The sequence below is a fragment of the Aquarana catesbeiana genome, linkage group LG09, assembly GCF_042186555.1.
Source record: "Aquarana catesbeiana isolate 2022-GZ linkage group LG09, ASM4218655v1, whole genome shotgun sequence".
Classification (NCBI taxonomy): domain Eukaryota; kingdom Metazoa; phylum Chordata; class Amphibia; order Anura; family Ranidae; genus Aquarana; species Aquarana catesbeiana.
The window spans coordinates 144,951,247-144,970,519 of NC_133332.1; positions in this window are offsets into that span (position 1 = coordinate 144,951,247).

Here is a 19,273-nt window from a genome sequence, read left to right on the forward strand (position 1 = left end):
GAAGGAGGAGGGGTTATATAGGGAGTGAACTTCCTGGATTGGGTATACCAGTGTCCATCATCTGAAGGTGGCCTATAACCCATTAAGTAATTACTTAAGGCTCTGTGTCCCATGATGTACTCCAAGAAAAGGATTTTACAGGTAAGCTGTTATAAAAATCCTATTTTTGTGGTTAACACAATACTAAATCAAGACTTCCCTTTTCTCAATAGAAACATCTCTCCTACTTCTAACTTCAGAGCAATAATATATTTAAAGGAGTAATAACCCAAAGCAATAATATATTTAGGGGGGGGGCTCTTTACAAAATTATTTCCTTGTCAAAAGAAGTTTATTGAGTATACAATGTTATAAAGATACATAAAGTAAGTTTACAAGGATCTATAAAGTAAGCTCATTGTTTTACAGTAGGGTTTATATAGGTAAATATCATGAAATTTCAAATATTAAACATTGGGTTCACGTAAACCTAAATTAAAGATATATATCATCTCCTTAGTTACTTTTGTAGGTATTTAAATGATTTATACCTACTATACATATTGTTTACAAGTAGAGTGTATATAGGTCAAATAAAGAATGGGTGTCTCTGTAAGTCATTTAATCTGTTACCATGGCAATAGGACAGAGTCATTGAAGTTTGACAGGAACTGTTGTTTTATCCAAGGATGCCAAAGTTTTTCAAATTTTGGAATTTGATTTTGATCGATGGCTACCATCTTAGCATGGGACATTGTATTATTCATTCTGTGAATTGTTTCTGCTAGTACCAATGTAGGAGATTTCCATGCCTTGGCCACTGTTTGTTTTGCAGCCGTTATTAGTTGGATCATAAGTTTGAATTGAGAGAGTGTTAACCATTCCGGTTTTAGATTAAGTAAGGTTAAATATGGATCTGGTTGTATTATTTTTTTAAATATTTTAGATGCAATCACGAAGACTTCCTTCCAGAAGGTTTGGATTACTGGGCACGTCCACCATATGTGTAAATATGTGCCTATTTCTGGGCATCCTCGAAAACAAAGAGCTGAGGTATTAGGTGAATATTTTGCCACTCTAGCGGGTACAAGGTACCAGCGAGTTAGGACTTTATAATTTGTCTCCAGTGCTAAGATGTTGGGTGAAGATGACTTAGATGTGAGCCATATGTTAGACCAGTCCGTGTCTTCTAAAGTTCGTCCCAGGTCCTCCTCCCACCTCTGAACGTAAGAGGGTCTATTAAGATTTGCTACTCCATATAATTGATTATAAAGTGATGAAAATGTACCTTTAGCAAATGGATCTTTTGTACAGATTGATTCAAAAATGGATAATTGGGATAATGGTGTATCCCCCTTTAGGAATGGTGTATAGAAATTTTTGATTTGGAGATATCTAAATATCTCAGAGTTTGGTAGATCATATTTTTCTCTAAGCGATGGGAATGAAAGGAATGATTTAGATGCTATGAAGTCATTTAGTGTCTGAATGCCTGATGTTGTCCAAGCTTTAAAAGAATTTGGGTAGATCCATGCCGGATAAAAGGCTGGATTTCTGATAAAAGAAAGGAGAGGATTGTGTGGAGATTGTAACTGATATTTGGTTTTTAGTTTATCCCAGAGAGATAAGAAGTGTTTAGTTATGGGATTATGAATTTTAAAGCGGTCTTTAGGATCAAGCCATAATAAATTTGATATTAATAGAGGGTCATTTTCTGAAGCCTCTATAAATACCCATAATGGGATTTCCTGTTTTGCATGGTATTTGGACAGACTGGCCAAATGTGCTGCTCTGTAGTAGTTAGTAAAATTAGGGTATCCCAGGCCTCCTTTATTTTTGGGAAGATGTAGTGTGTGTATAGGTATACGTGGTTTAGAAGAGCCCCATATAAACGAAGTTGCTCTTTTTTGTACTATTCTCAAAAAATAGGAAGGAATTGGAATAGGGAGGACTCTGAATAGATAAAGCAATTTGGGTAGAATAGTCATTTTGATTGCATTAATCTTCCCTATCCAGGATAAAGGAAGTTGCGACCATTGTTTTATTAGATTTGTGATCTGTCTTAATACAGGAGGATAATTGGTTGAGAATAAGTCAGAATGAGATGCTGTTAAATGAATTCCAAGATATGGGATTGATTTTTCTGCCCATGTGAATGGGAGTGCAGCCCTAGCCGGGATCAATTCCATGTTTGTGAGTGAAATATTAAGCACTAGGCATTTCTTAGGATTAATCATAAGGCCGGATAGGGCTGCAAATCCATCAAGAGCTGGTATTAAGTTAGGACCAGAGACCTGTGGTGATGATAGAAAAAGTAATATATCGTCTGCAAATATACATAATTTGTGTGTAATACCTCCTACTTCAATGCCAGTTATAGTTTGGTTTGTTCTGATGTATTGGGCCATGGGTTCGAGTATAAGGGCAAATAATAAGGGAGATAATGGGCAACCCTGTCGGGTACCTCTTTCGATATTAAAGGCTTCAGATTTGTATCCAGCATATTTTATATAGGCTTTGGGTTTATTATATAATGCTTTGATCCATGTTAAAAAGTGGGGTCCAAAACCCCATTTTTGTAATGAATATTGCATATATTGCCAGGATACTGTGTCAAATGCCCTCTTAATATCGAGAGATAGAAAACATAAAGGGATTTTCCGTTTTTTAGCAATATGTGCCAATAACACTGCCCTGCGTATATTATCGCCTGCCTGTCTATTTGGCATGAAGCCTACTTGATCTCTATGTATTAATTTTCCTATAATGCTATTGAGGCGTTTTGCTATTATTTTTGCTAATAATTTAATATCGAGGTTTAACAGAGAGATAGGCCGATAATTCACACAGGAAGTATCATCAGAAAGGGGTTTTGGGATCATACAAACAATTGCCATTAGTGTTTCTTGCCGAAAAGAATGTCCATCTAGAAGTTTGTTAAAAGTTTCAGTGAGAATGGGAGAGAGTATTTCTGAGAATGTTTTATAGTATAAAGCCGAGTAGCCGTCTGGGCCTGGTCTTTTGTTAAGTTTTAGGTCTTTTATGGCGTTAGCAACTTCATCTATAGTTATAGGCTCATCCAAACTGCTTTTTTGATTCTGAGATAACTCAGGTAAGGTTATTTTTGAGAAGAAGGATTCAGCTTCTGTAGGATTAAATTCATTGTTTGTCTTGTATAAAGTTGCGAGATGTGAGTGAAATTTATGGACTATTTTAACTGGATTACAAGTGTAAACATTTTTTGATAATTTCAAACGTATTGGTTTGAAAGATTTGTTAGTTGAATTTAATGCCCGAGCCAAATATGTACCTGGTTTGTTTGTATTCATGTAGAAATTGTGTTTGGAGCGTTTGAGGGATTTATCAACTGACTCAGTGAGAAATAGATCGTATTCCAATCTAGATTTTTCCAGATGAGATTTTGTACTCTGAGATGGATTATCTTGAAATGATATGTAGGCTGCATTAAAATTGAGTTCTAGTTTTTTTGCTAGATTTTTGCGTTCCCGTTTAAATAGTGCCATTTGTCTTTGTATTGTACCACGCAAGACAGGCTTATGAGCTTCCCACAGTGTTATTGGGGAAATGTCTGTTGTATTATTAATTGATATGTATTCCTTTAAAGCTTGTTCAATGGCCATCTGATGTAGTGGGTGTTTGAGCATTATGTCCGGTAAGTACCACGTTGGGTCATGCGCTTTTGGTATGGCTGAGGCTATAGTAGTGTATACTGCATTATGGTCAGACCACGGAATCGGAATTATATCTGATGCAATAATTTCTGGTATCATTCCTATTGTTAGAAAAATATGATCTATTCTGGTGAAGGTTTGATGAGGGTGCGAGAAATAAGTGAATTTCTTTTTCATTGGGTTACTTTCTCTCCATGAATCTACCAGATTGTATTTGGAAAGAAGTTGAGAAAAAGGTAATCTAGAGGTTATTTTGGATGGTGTAAAAGGTGATTTATCTAGAAATGGGAGGAGGACCTGGTTCGAATCCCCACACATTATCACTGTTCCTATTTTGTGTGTATTAATCACTTGTAATATATGTGAGAGGAATGGTGTAGGTTGTTTGTTAGGAGCGTAGTAGGAAATCACCGTGATTGCTGTATCCATTATATAACCCATGAGTATTAGGTATCTACCTTCTGGGTCTTTAATTTCTGATGATAAGGTGAATGGTGTGGATCGGTGAAATGCAATTAGAGTTCCTCTTTGCTTGGTACAGGCAGAAGCCGTGTAAATTTGTTGATAAAAAGGAGAAATATATTTTGGAGTAGAATCTTTGGTGAAGTGTGTTTCTTGGAGGCATACTATGTGAGCCTTCTTGTTATGGAAAGTACGGAAGGCTTTGGTCCTTTTTTGAGGGACATTTATTCCCTGAACATTCAGGGAAAGTATATTCAGTGGTGCCATGGCAATAGATCAAATAGTTTTGACTTACTTTTTGTTATGCAGAGCTGACTGCGCAGATCAACCTGTGTGGACTGAAGAGATGAATAGATAGAAAAGAAACCAGTGAATTCTGGACTAAAGAGTAAACAAAAAACATATGAGATTAGATGATACATTGTATAAATTATTTTTTGCAAGTAATCACAATTTACCCGTGAAAGAGAATAAATATCTCTCTCAGGGGAATAAGTGCCTTCGTCACACTCCCACATAATATGGTTGGGAGAATGAGGAGGGCTAATGGGGGTACACGGATCTTCCGCTTACAGGAGAGAAGTGCTATGTCAAAAGACATCAAAATGATGTTTCATTAATTGGAGTGCAGATTATAGTTTTTGTTGAAATTATTTATTCCAGGGTGGTTGTATATGGTTAGTCTTGCCCTAGGCTAAATAATTCAGTTAGAAAGGTACTGTTAATAACTTTGGTATTGATGAAGATAGTTTGAATTATTTTGGGATTTTAACCCTTTTAGAGTAAACAATTACATATTTTATTCATATGCAACTGTTTAGATATGTTAACTCATAAAATTGAGGTTGTATTGCTTCAGATTAGAATAAACAAAAACATAATTCTAGGAACTAGTTAGGTAATAATATATTTGTTTTAAGAAAAGAAAGAAAAAGCTTCCATTACTTCTGGATTATTGAACATATTTGTCCTAAAAAGTAATAAATCTATTGTTATTACCTGATAATATATAACTGAACAAGAATTTCCTTATTTCACTTATATATTCTAAGGCTATATGAATCAGAAGTAATAAGAAATATAACTGGAATGTAACATGATCCCACACAGTGTGTGACTATCAGAATGCAGTTACATTCAGTTATAAATATAGGTTTTTTATAGAGAACCATCTCTTAGTATAATAAATGAAGAGATATCAGGAATTAGGATGTCAGTCCATTGAATCTTCTTGGTCCATGGATGATGTGGCATAACGGCCTCTTTTGTGAGAATGATGATTCCCATTTTGTTCTGAAATTTTCTGGGTGCTGCCTGAAGGTGAAGATGACGCCATTCTTCTGTGTGTGGGAGTGTTGCTGCTTGTGGGTTCTGTCAGATTTAATTTTAAAAGGGTTTGTTGTAGTTCATCTGCTGATCTGCTTCTGTAAATTGTACCTTGGTAGTTAAATCTGACTGAAAAGGGGAAGCCCCATTGATACATAATGTTGTGGCGTTGCAGTTCCATTAGTTGGGGTTTCATGGATCGTCTTTTAGTAATAGTAAGTTGGGATAGGTCAGCAAAAATTTGATAATTGTGTCCTTGAAAATTAAGTTCCTTTTTTTCTCTTGCAGCAATTAGTATTTGTTCTTTCGTTCTGTAATAATGAAATTTTGTGATTATATCACGTGGGGGTCCATCTTTCTTTTTGGCTGTGAGGGCTCTGTGTACTCTGTCCAGTTCTAAATATTTAATAGGGATTTCTGGCTTTAGTTCTTGTAATAGAGCAGTAATAGTAGATTGCAGGTCTGTCACAGTTTCAGGTATTCCCCTTATGCGCAAGTTTGAACGTCTGGCTCTATTTTCGTAATCTTCGAGCTTAGTTTGAAGTATTAAATTCTCTTTTTTTAATTGTTCCAATTCTGTTATATTTTCTTGGGTTGTAATTTCAATTTCATCCATTTTTATTTCTAAGGCTGCGGTGCGGTTTCCCAGCTCTCTTATTTCTTTGGTTAGGCTTTTTGTTATTTGGTCTGAGGTTTGTTTTAAAGCCTTATGAAGCATCTTTTCAAATTGTAATAATATTACTGGGGATACTGAGGAGGCTTGTGGAGAAGTTTGTGAGAGGATTTGTTCTGTATCTGACTCAAATGGAGAGTCTTGCTGTGACATTTTCTGTCTGTGAGAGCGCCCTGATGCTGTATCTTGTGAGGTGACTGGAGCTGCTTCAGCTGCAGTGAGTGCCTGTGAGCTCTTTGTGAGGTGATTTTTATTTCTGCCACGGTTTCCTCCCAGTACCATATTTCCTGCCCAAACTTTCACAGTTTGTTCCCTGGGGCAAAAAGGTTCAAATGGATACCTTTTGAGCCTGCAGGCTCCGCTTTGTCCTTCTCTTCTCTCCTCAGCGGTGTGGAGCTCTAACAATGCATGTCTGCTCCGCTAGGCTCCGCCTCCTGCCCCCACAAAATTATTTCAATTGCTGTAAATCAATATTGATAGTGTATCAATATAGGAATCATCTCGTGCAAAAGTTAAGCCACAATATGAATTGTACATACTGTAATAGAAAATTCACTGTTTTTGATATCCATTTTGTTTATTGTATAGATAAAATGTCAATAAAATGTAATTGAAAAAAATAGGAATATTTTCTTTACATGGGGAATAGTAAGACATGGGTCCCATGGTTTTAAAATAAGGTCCCGTTACACATGGTAACCCCAAGCAGGGTCCTAACTATGTAATTGCAGAATCATAAGGTTACTTCAGTAGTACAAGTTACTAATTTTCTTTGTCCTTTAAAACCTATACCTGTATGTAATATGTTATTACTATATAAAAATGAAACAAGAGCTCACAGGTACTGAAGAAAATTCAAGAGTAAATTATATACAAAGAATGTACATAATTAAACTGAATCGAATGAAAAACGATCATATTACTTATACAAACGAATCTTTAGATGTTGTACTATATATCCAACGGCTATAAAATTAGCATTAGAATCTGTTTTGTTTGGAGTATCAAGCTGGGCTAAATATCATTAGAGCTAACTTTTTTCATGCAACAATTCACAAAAACTTCTTGGCCTGAAGCTTTGATTTAAAGAGATACAGCTGCATATGAAAGGGAGACACCTGCTCTACGCTAACTCTTTAGATATACTATACTACTTTGGGAGCCCTTTGTCATAATAAAAGTTAAAGCAGAGCTCCACCCTAAAGTGGAACTTCTGCTCATCGGATCCCCCCCCTCCGGTGCCACAATTGGCACCTTTCGGGGGGGTGCAGATACCTGTCTAAGGCTACTTTCACACTGAGGCGTGCGGGCACTGATGGTACAGTGGTGCATAAACTAAATATAGCGCCGCTTTACCGTCGTTTTAGCGGCGCTAGCAGGGCAGTTTTAACCCCCCCGCTAGCGGCCGAAAAAGGGTTAAAACCGCCCGCAAAGTGCTGCTGCAGCGGCGCTTTGCAGGCGGGTTTGGAGTGCTCCCCCATTGTTTTCAATGGGAAGGGGCGCTTTAGGAGCAGTAAATACACTGCTCCTACAGCGCTCCAAAGATGCAGCTTGCAGGACTTTTTAGACCGCCCTGCAAGCACACCGCTCCAGTGTGAAAGCCCTTGGGGCTTTTTTAGCACTTTATTTTTAGCACTTTAGTGCCTGCAAAGCGCCTCAGTGTGAAAGGAGCCTTATACAGGTATCTGCATCCATTTCCTGGTATAGATAGCCACAGAATATCCGCAGATACGCAGATCGATCGGCTTCAGCTGCCAGCATCGCTGGACCCTGGGACAGGTAAGTATCCATTTATTAAAAGTCAGCAGCTGCAGTATTTGTAGCTGCTGGCTTTTAATCATTTTTTTTTAAAGGTGGAGCTTTTAACCATTTAAACAATGGTTAAAAATCAAACAGCTTAAAAAAAACATAGGTAAATTGACCCAAAGCTAGTTTCTCTTCAATAAAGGAGTTTAGGTAATCCCAAACAATGGCCAGATATGGTCACAGAATGACATGCTAAATGATTAAATTCTTGTTTAGTTTAGCTCCACAAAAATCACATTTAAAAATCCTAACAATATTTTAGCTTGTCAAAAAACATAACAGTGCTCTAATTGCTGAGTGCTTTTTATCCCTCTAAATGGGCATGTGTACCCTGTTACTGGTGGATTTGCCAAAACCTAAAGCCTCAGTAAACCATTTTGTTATTGCCTTTAATGTTGCATTAGAATAATGCTACAAGGTTGGAGGATGCCATGAGCAAACAGACATAATCTGGAAGTCTTTTATTGTCGGACCATCTCCAAACATTAATGCTGAAATGATCTTTGTTGCTTAGTCATTTTTGCCCAACTGCCAAATTGCTAATGTTCTCCAAATGAAAAACAAAACGTTTAAAATATGTCTGACATCACTCAGTGATTTAACACAAGAAGTGCCTTAAATTAGTTTTCTTATTATTTGGAAGTAAATAAGGTAAATTGCAAATATTTTTGAATCATAACATATGACTGTAACACTACTAGTTTAGCTTGATTTGTATATTTATTATATACAGCTTTTCCATTTTTGATGCAGAAATAAAGCGTGATGAACCAACTAAAATTAAAGGGGATTTAAATATGTACTGTTTGTTTTCCAATAATGTGCAAAAATAAGAGAATACCACGCTAAGTGATATGTAAAGAGTACAAGCAAGCAGCGGCTCAAAGTATGCGTAGACGTATACACAGGATTAAGAGTTATGTTCCATTTGGGCTGAATGTGGATGTAGATGTCTATGTATTTATTGATGATTCCTAACTATTGCCTTTGTGGAGTAACCAAAATTGTCATGATGTGAACTTGAGTTGAGTCTTTGGTGGCAATACCTTTAGAGAGGGGATTCAACCATACCTCCCTATATGCCCAGAAGGGGGGCATCCTTTGCTTTTCTTTGCTTTGCTTTGCTAGGTCACCTTCTAGTGTAACAATCAAGGTTTATATGTGGTACTTTGGTTGGTTATGTTGGATAATGATGTGGGCTGTTGGCACTATCAGTTTAGGTGTATTGTGCACACTCTCCTGTTATAGATGGACTGATTGTTTTTCTTTGTTGATAACCAGACCAGGAACTCTAGAAGGGTCCCCTTTTAAGAGAAAATCATCATCTATTAAACATTATAGTTGGGCCTCTATATTGTGTGCCTTATGGTTATACAATAGAGTTATATAATATTAGGGGTTAGAATGCTGGGTTTAACCTAATGGGCATATTGCCCAATGTGTGTGGATTCTGGCTTTAGTGTTTAGTGCATATAGTGTTGTGATCAATCTGGCGTTTTAAGACACATATGACACAATACCTATTTTTACCACTGGGGGTCACTGTTGAGTCTATTTCCTTTGTCCAGTGCATAGACAAGTGTAGCTCTGTAGGTTTAAAAAGCTTATATAGATATAAGAATGAAAGAATAATGAAAACGTCTATGTCGAACAGCAAATAAAAATGCAAAATATGACAACTTAACAAATAAACAAATAAAGTCTCTGATGTTCTTCGGGTGTTTTTTAGACTGAAAAAGACTGATGTTAGTCCAAAAAGGTATATAGTTCCTTATTCACCACGTGGATAACGCATGCAAAGATGTGATGGACCCTCCACATAGAGAAAAAGTGAAGGCTTACCAGAAGGATTGAACTCATAGGAACGTACGTTCAATGAGTCAATCAAGCTTGTAACCCCAACGGGCAATCAAAAGGAAGAACCTCACGATTGGATGGCTGCAAAACTTCAGAACATATCCAGACTCATGACGGAACTTTAGAATGGATGGCAAACCTTCTCATAGATCATCTCAGATGGATAGTCCATATAAGAATAAAGAAGGGGGGCCACATAGCATAATACCGTTTGGAAAAACAGATTTATTAAAATAAGTAAACAACTTACATTTCCATAGTAAAAAAAGCGCTTCAAGTAAAATTATGGCAGGCAGTGGAGTCTCCCGATGCGTTTTGTCTTAAAAGACTTCATCTGGGGTACTCACCCACTGCTGCCATATCCCTTAATATAGATATCTTAGCCCCCTTAATGAGGATACAGCTCGTATCTAAATTTCTAAGGCACTTCCGGGTTTAGCCAAGATGGCGGACCCGCGTGCGTTCCAAGCCTCTATTTGGTGTGTGTATATGCGTTCCAGCATTGTACTGGGATGTTATTATAATAAGTTTAGGAGTGTAGGGATAAACTGAGAATAGAGACCACTTCCTTATAGGAATGTCCCCAATATAAAGTTGTTATTACCACTCTCCATTCTATAATGGAGAGTGTGGTCCGAGATAGGGAAGAGCGAGTAGCCGGATGTGCGTCACACCTTTGGACGGGATGAACGCACGTCACTTCCCTTCACATGGACCGCTAAAAGTAAACAGCGGTTCAAGCCTCGTTTTGGTGTGTATCCACCTAGTAATAGAGCGTGCGTCACCACGTCGAACGGGGCGAAGGCATGTAACTACCCATCACATGGGCGGCTGGAAGTAAACAACGGATCAAGCCTCATTCTAATAAAAATCAACCCAGTGACGTCAGTTAAACTCTGTATTGACAACACTGGGAAAGCACAGTGTGCAATGACATAAACTCAAATCTGCGCAGCAGGAGATATGAACTTCAAATGGATAAATGAATATGTGTAAATATGAGAATAATATATCAATGACTATTAACACTCAGTGTGTCCAGTGTTAATGGACACACTGAGTGTTAATAGTCATTGATATATTATTCTCATATATCTGGGAGACGGTGCCCCCAATTGGGGAAAAGTGGGTATTTACCATTTAGACCTTTTAGGTCTTGATAGACCAATAACTGTTAAATGATATGCCCACAAGCCATAAGGGTTTCTTTAAAATTTAGATATGTAGTAATTAATAATTAGAGGAGGGAAGGATTGATCATCTGGATATGACTGCTTGGCATCTGTTACTTCCTTGGGGTGGAGGGAGGTTGTCTAGGTATTATCATAATACCGTCTGGTCTGATCAATTTCTTGTTTAACCTTTCAGTTTTTTATTGTTTATTTTTTATTGTTCTCATCCTCTTGAAACTATTTTTAATACTGGTGATAGTGGTATATTGGCTACTCTGGATTAGGTTCCGCCACCTGAGACTCAGATCGAGGCGTGGTTTCTTTTGTACACTACATAACGTAATGAGTCAGTGCGTTGCCCGTGCCCCAGGACGATGTCAGATTGTGAAAAAATGCACATCGGGAGGAGTGGTGTGCTGACATCATTGCGCTGTGATCCCGAGTGTATGGGTGTTCGCGAGCTGGCCGCTTTTAACCTTGATGTTTTACTATTCACTGCCTGTAAGTGCAACTTTTTTTAATTGTAATAAAACTGTGTGATACGATTTACACTATGGTGAGCTCCTTTTCTTTTTGGGTAATGCCTTGTCCATGTCCATGATTATTGAATAACTGGACCTTCCTGGTCGATTGGCAAGTGTTCCTTCCAATAATGTGTGGTGTGTTTTTTTTTTTTTGCAGACTAGCATGCTTTTATTTCACTGTTAATACTATTCCTGCAGTAAGGGCCAATTCACAACACAAAAATGCACTCCAGATCCGTACCTGGTGCGGTTATGCTTGCGTGGTTTTAGCGTGTTTTTGATGCGTTTCGGCGCCTTCCAAAGCATTTTTGGTGCGTTTTTGATGCGTTTCCAGGTACATTCCATGTGCTTTTTTCTCTTTTTTTCTGTTTTTTTTCTCACTATACTAGGAACCAGTGTGTTTTTTGATGTATTTTACTGTGTTCCAGTACAATCCAGTGCAGAAAAAATGCAGAACGATCTCTTTTTTTTCTGGAACTGGAAAGCCCTGGAAGTAACTGCACTGGTGTGAACTATGCCATTGGAAACCATAAAACCTACTTTCTGTGCATTTTTGATGCAGAACACAAATGCACTGGACTGCATGTGGTGTGAACTGGCCACAAAGGTTTCCAAATTTCAAGTAAAACTCAAGGCATAAAGTTAATTACACTGATAAAGTTCAAACATGTACTGTTTTATCTTTTAAAGGATTTATCAGTTTGGCCAACACTTTCTGTGTTTCACATGTTTCCTATTTCATAAGAAGAAGTTGCTGTTTTCTGGGTTAAAATTACTGCTTTCTGGGTCATATTTACTGCTTACGAGTTCTATTCCCTGCTCCTAGATCACTTGACAGGTGATGATGCTGATTCATTGTCCAATGAGGAGGCTGTGATGTAATATACAACTAAATTCAAAACTTTTTTCTTGAACTGCCCATGGCATCACATTGACAGGTTAACTCCACTTAAGCAAGAAATCTTCCTACCTACTCCAATAAAGTTGTTTTATTATCTGCCCTGTCCTGTCTATTGGCAAAGCCTCCTGAGGAAAGCCCCTAAATGAGCCAGAATCCAGGAGACCCCTTCTGTTGATCTTTCAAGGTAAGATTCCCAGGCCCTCTGATAGAAGTGGCCAGTTAGAAACTGGTCTTTTCCCCATCCCTATGCTGTTAGGTCTATGCCCTTATGTTAAGGCTTCTGCTCTGCTGATCATTGCTGTCCCACAGGTAGGCTTCTTGTACCTCCTCTGACTCCTCTGATGGTTCCCCCCCCCCCCCCCCCCGTGCTGGTGTTTATTTACAGCTCATTGGAATGCACACCTCCAGGAAACATTTGTTTCTTAAGTGAAACTTGTATTTAGGTTTGAACTATCCCCAGAAAATCCCTCCAAACCAATAAAGAGTGTCAGAGGTCGGGGTACTAGTTTACACTGAGCCATTTTTATACTTGCTTTCTATCAGATGTGGTGGTTCTCAACCCTGGACTTCACTTTATACTGAAGGTGGTGTCATCCCAGAACATCAATCAGGGGATATTATTGTCAACATTTGAAATTCCAGAAAGACAGCAAACACACCTACCTAATGTAGCAAGAGTTCTGAGGTCTGGCTACCTTTTTGGAACCATTGTGACAAGTCTCAACAGAAATATTTTGCAAAGCAGTCATGTGTTTTTCACCTCATAGTTTTACGATGTTCTAGTATATCTTGCTACAATTAAAGGGGTTCTAAAGGCAGAAGGCTTTTTATCTTAATGCATTCCTTGCATTAAGATAAAAAAAGTTTCTGTGTGCCGCAGCCCCCCTCAGCCACCCTAAAACTTACTTGAGCTCCATCTCAATCCAACGATGTTGCATGAGAGACTCAGCTGTCTCTCCCTCCTCATTGGCTGAGACACACAGTGGGAGCCATTGGCTCCCGCTGCTGTCAATCAAAGTCAGTGAGCCAATCAGGAGAGAGAGGGGGCAGGGCCGAGCCACAGCTCCGTGTCTGAATGGACACACAGAGCAGCGGCTCAGCTCAGGTGCCCCTATAGTAAGCTGCTTGCTGTGGGGGCACTCAGGACAAGGAAGGGGCCAAGTGTTCCGGTGATGGACCAGAGAAGAAGAGGATCTGGGATGTTTTGTGCAAACCCACTGCACAGAGAAAGTAAGTATAACATGTTAGTTATTTTTAAGCAAAAAAACAAGACTTTTGTATTACTTTAACATTGAATGTAAAATGCTGTCTTTAGCTAATGTAATTAACACTAGCTGTGACCGTGGCTCACAGCAGGGGGTCCGGTGCCCTGTTCTCAGTTTGAGGAATGAATCAGATCTGAATTTTTACCTGAATTTGGACCTGAAACTGAGACAAAGACACATAGGACATTTTCTTGAATTCGGACCGCGGCTGCCCCTGGATCTGTGTGTACTGGTTCCATTGAGAGCCGGTTACAGTCTCCTGTCATGCGAATTGGATCCGGGGAAACCAGCATTCAATTGGCATAAGTGTAAACCCAGCCTGAAAATGTACTTTCCTGACCATTCTCAATGGTACCACAAGATGCCTGCCCAGTGAAAGAGTAAAAGTTATTTACAGAACACTCCTTCTGGGTTAGAGAAGGAGTAAATAGTTTAATGGTTCCATCAGTTGCCAGGAGGACAGAGTAATCCCATGATTTTGATGTTATGGAGAAAGGTAAATTATAGTAAGTATTTAGTCATAATTTTTCAATTTTTTTCTTTTAATTTTGTATAGAGCAGGGAATGATTAGAACCCTTGTTTATGTCCGTATCCTCTTGGTGAGATTTGACTTCACTGTCCCAGAGACATGAATGGAGATCTCTGCAAATTGCTGAGAAATACTCTCTTGACAATTTACACCAAAATGGGTATTCCCATTGGATGGTTTCTATTCACCCCCAGTTCCAGTGACAAATATAACATTTTGGATTTCTCATTTTCTTCTTAATGACAATGGTAACAAACAGACAGGTTCCCTAACTTAAACCAACAAAAACATAACATATAACTTAAACAGATATTATGGGATCAATTTACAAAGATTAAATGCAAGGATACATATCTTTATTTTAGCCATGTGTCAATAGTTTTAAAATATCTACGGCTGTGTTGAAAATAAATGTATTTATTTGAAAATAAGTATCCTTATCTTGCTTTATCATTTTCAGATAAATCCAATGAGGTTTGAAAATGCTTGCCCAAGGGGGCGCATGTGCGGAGCTTAATGCGCCCCGTCTAATGGGACGGTAATGCTCTGTTAGAGCTCCGCTCCATGATGGGAGAAAAGCCACCATTCACAGACAGCCCGCTGGCATTTACGAGACCCGGCTCTTCCCGCTAGCCTCTGAGTACCTTGAGGATTACCTGGGACACAAAATGGTACTGGGGGGACCTGAACTAAGGTAAAAATCACCTCTGGCAGCTAAACACAGTCCTGCACCGTGGCTAAAATGGCACCAGTCTCCTCAGCTGCCGGTACCTCAGAGCGCTCTCACAAGCCAAAATATTCACAGCCTGTGTCATTCCCTGCTCTATACAAAATTAAAAGAAAAAAACGGAAAATGAATGACTAAATACTTACTATAATTAACTTTTCTTCATAGCATGAATGCTACAGAAAGCATTAAAGCAGACCTCTGAGCACATACCCAGCAGCCTAACTAGGGAAATAAGAGAATTGGGAAACCACACTGCAGCATTGGAACACAGGGTTGATGCGATTGATAACTCTGCTCAGGGCTATATGACTGAAATCGAACACCTCAAAGAGGAGAACTTAACATTGCAAACTAGATTATAGGATTATGAAAACCATGCCAGAAGATCCAATTTGCGAAACAGGGGCATACCTGAAACAATCACAGACCTGCATTCTACTATAACGGCGCTATTTCAGGTGCTGCTTCCAGGTATACCGCTTAAACGCCTGGAAAGGGACAGAGTCCACAAAGCCCTTATGCCCAAAAAAATAGATGGTCCTCCATGCGATAGTATTGTTAAATTCTATTATTATAGAACAAAAGAACAGCTTCTGGCTGCAGCCAGAGAGAAAGATGCTTAAATATTTCAGGGTCACAACTACCAGCTATTTGCGAACCTCTCCCAACTAACCATTTCCAAAAGACATGCAATGAAACCCCAGCTAATGGAGTTGCAGCGACACAACATCACCTATCAATGGGGTTTCCCATTCTCCATTCACTTCAGCCATCAGGGCTTCAAGCACACCTGCAAGTCACCATAAGAACTTCAGCAAGCCCTTCAAGATCTACATCTGGTAGACAACCTACCCTCTGCTTCTACCTCATGTAGAAGAATAGCTTCATCTTCCTCTCCACGCAATTCATCTCAGTCCCTGGTGAAAAATGGAAAGCATGAGCCCCACAAGAGAGGTCGCTTTGCCTCTCCACCTCTGGATCAAGAAGATTCTATGGACTGATGAGATACCCCTATAGTCCTCTTCCCCATAAACATAACCTAGAGGCAATTTTTGAATGACCTCTGCTTTGTTTGCTTCTATTTATTTATTTATTTATTTATTTCATTTTTATTTACATGAAGTTTATGCCTCCTCTATCTTCCCAATGACTGAATACATACTTGATAGATTGTTCTCTACTGCAAAACATTGGGACACAGTCTGTTATATCAGGTTTATCAGTTATAATATGCAAGTCCTCCCTTGAACTTCAAAGTTTAAGACCAAGCTAATTTCTTGAACTCAGGTCTCAGTTATAACTCTTTCATAAGGTTTTTATTTATTAGATTATACTCAGGCACATGTATTGAGCCAGTTTTTATGATACCTAGTTGTATTCCAAATGTTTTATTAGTTTATAGTAGTTAGACTAACCAACTAAGTACTGGGTTTGTTATTGCTCTAAATGTTCACTTTTCCTTTTCTAACACCCAATTTCCCTTATTCCCCTCCCCGAAAATCCCTCTACAGCTTCTCCCCCTCTTCATATTTGAGAGATTAAACTTAAAACTGGTAATCACCTTTTGTATCCCCAAGTTTTTCCCTTTTAAGAAAAATCCGGAGCATTTAGAGCAACACTATTGTGCCTTGCGGGCTTTAATTATACATCTTTATGATGTTCTTTTTTTCTCTTTAGGCAGTTCTCCCACACGCGGACATTCCGTGTGCCCCACCTAGCCTCCCTCGGCTTCCCACTTATAATATGTGGGTGGTCGTTGTAGGCCCTCTATCCCTTGAAGGGGAGTCATACTCCTTATCATGGGTACATTTTTGAATCTTTCTACAAATTTATTTTAAAAGTATATTTTATTATTTCATATGTTTCTTGTTTTTTCTTCACTTCAGTCTATCCTGGATCTTTCTCCTCCTTGCTTTTCTTCATGTCCACACAGGTCATCCCCTTCAACCATAGACCTCTGAAGGTTGGTGAGTACCATTTCCTGACTCAGTGCTCATGGCACCTTTAAACATTTTACCCCTGAATGTTCAGGGTCTTAATGTACCACAGAAACGTACTAAAGCCTTCCGTACGTTTCATGTGAAGAAAGCACACACTTCACAGTGAATTCTACTCCTAAATTCTTTAGCTCCTTTTATCAGCAAATATTCACAGCTTCAGCTAATACCAAGTAGCGTGGAAATTTTATAGCCTTCCACTGCTCCTCCCCATTTACACTTCATGAAATCAAAGATCCTGAAGGGCGTTATTTAATTCTCCTGGGATACATAATGGACTCAGCGGTCATGGTTGTCTCATATTATGCGCCCAATAAACAACCCACTCCTTTTATCTCGCATCTTTTGCAAGTAGTGTCCACACACAAGATTGGAACACTCATTGTGTGTGGGGATTATAATCAAGTTCTCGTCCCATTTCTGGACAAATCACCATACATCCCTCCTCGAAATCCAACTAAGATGTCTCTCCCTCAGTTCCTTTCCAATCATAAACTGGTTGGAGAGAATGCAATTCATCTAAAAGGAGAAACACTTACTACTCATATCCACACCAAACATTCACTTGCATTGACCACATCTTTCTAACTATAGGTATGATTCCAGAAATACTTACATCAAATATAATTCCCATCCCATGGTCTGATCATAAGGTAGTTTTTACTACTATTGCTTCCACTATTCCCAAATCACATGATACTACTTGGTACCTCCCAGATATATTACTTAAAAACCCATTACATTGTTCTTTAATCGAAAAAGCCCTAAAAGAATATTTGATGCACAACACAAATCCTGACATTTCCCCAATTACACTGCGGAAAGCACACAAACCCATGCTGCGCGGTACACTTCAACAGCAATTTGCGTTATTCAAACGGGAACGTAGGAACCTTGCAAGGAAATTAGAAACAGAGTTTAACTCTTCCTTTATAGCCTTCCAAGATAATCCTACCCCAGCTGCGAAAATTTGCATAGAAAAAGCCCGTCTGAGATATCTAATATCCAAAAGACTTTACTTAATTAATTAGGGATGGGCTATCTGTTCGAGTCAAACATGAGTGCAACTCGAACATTGGCTTTTTGCCTGTTTACCGAACAGCGAACAATTTGGGGTGTTCGCAGCAAATTCGAAAAGCCGCGGAACACCCTTTAAAATTGGAAAAATCTAAAGTGCTAATTTTAAAGGTTAATATGCAAGTTATTGTCATAAAAATTGTTTGGGGACCTGGGTCCTGACCCAGGGGACATGTATCAATGCAAAAAAAAGTTTTAAAAATGGATGTTTTTTTGGGAGCAGTGATTTTAATAACACTTTCTTTTTGTGAAATGGTAGGGGTACAATGTACCCCTTACCAATTCACATGGGGGACAGGATCTGGGTGTCCCCTTTGTTAAAGGGGGCTTCCAGATGCCAATAAGCCCCCAGCCCACAGAGCCCCTGTCACGGACTAATACTCACCGAGGCCGAGATGCCAAGAGCGGCTCGCCCTTACGACCACGCGCACCCAGACCCCCGAAATGGGTACAGGAAGCTGAGGGCACGCGGAGGCACGGGCTTCTGGTAGGTAGCAGGTTCCTAAACTGGAAGCGGGTGTCCTGGGATCCGCAGGAGGGACCAGAGATCAGGGCGGAGTAAGGCAGAGGCAGGACTGGAATAACAAGCAGAGGTTAGGTATCTAGCAGGTAGTTATCAGGGTATCAGGTAGTCCAGTCGTGTAGTGGTTAAACAGGCCAAGGTTTGGTACACAGATCAGGCAGGTAATTGGGACAGTCCAGCAGAGTAGTGGTTAAACAGGCCAGGGTTTGGTACACAGATCAGGCAGGTATTTAGGACAGTCCAGCAGAGTAGTGGTTAAACAGGCCAGGGTTTGGTACACAGATCAGGCAGGTATTTAGGACAGTCCAGCAGAGTAATGGTTAAACAGTCCAGGGTTCGGTACACAGATCAGGCAGGTAGTTTTAGGGCAATCCTGAAGAGTAGTAGTTTAGACAAGCCAAGGTTCAATACACAGGCAGGCAGATATCAGAGGTTATAACAGGCACAGGGAACAGGGAGAGCTGACGACAAACCAGCAACCTGACTGGGCGCTGGAGCCGTCAGATATAGTCTCCCTGCCCGGTGAGCGCGTCAGTGTGACGCGCTACCGGGCACCCGCACGGGCGACGGCGCGCACATGAGGTCCGCCGTGCACCCGCGCGCGCCGCACCATCAGGCCGCGGATGGGTGTGCGGCGAAGCGCCAATCCCCCGCGCATGCGCACTGGAGCCCGGCGAGCGGAGACGCTCCCTGGCTCCTGACAGTGCCCCCCTCCTAAGGGCGGACACTGGACGCCAAGGCTAGCCATCAATTCTGGAT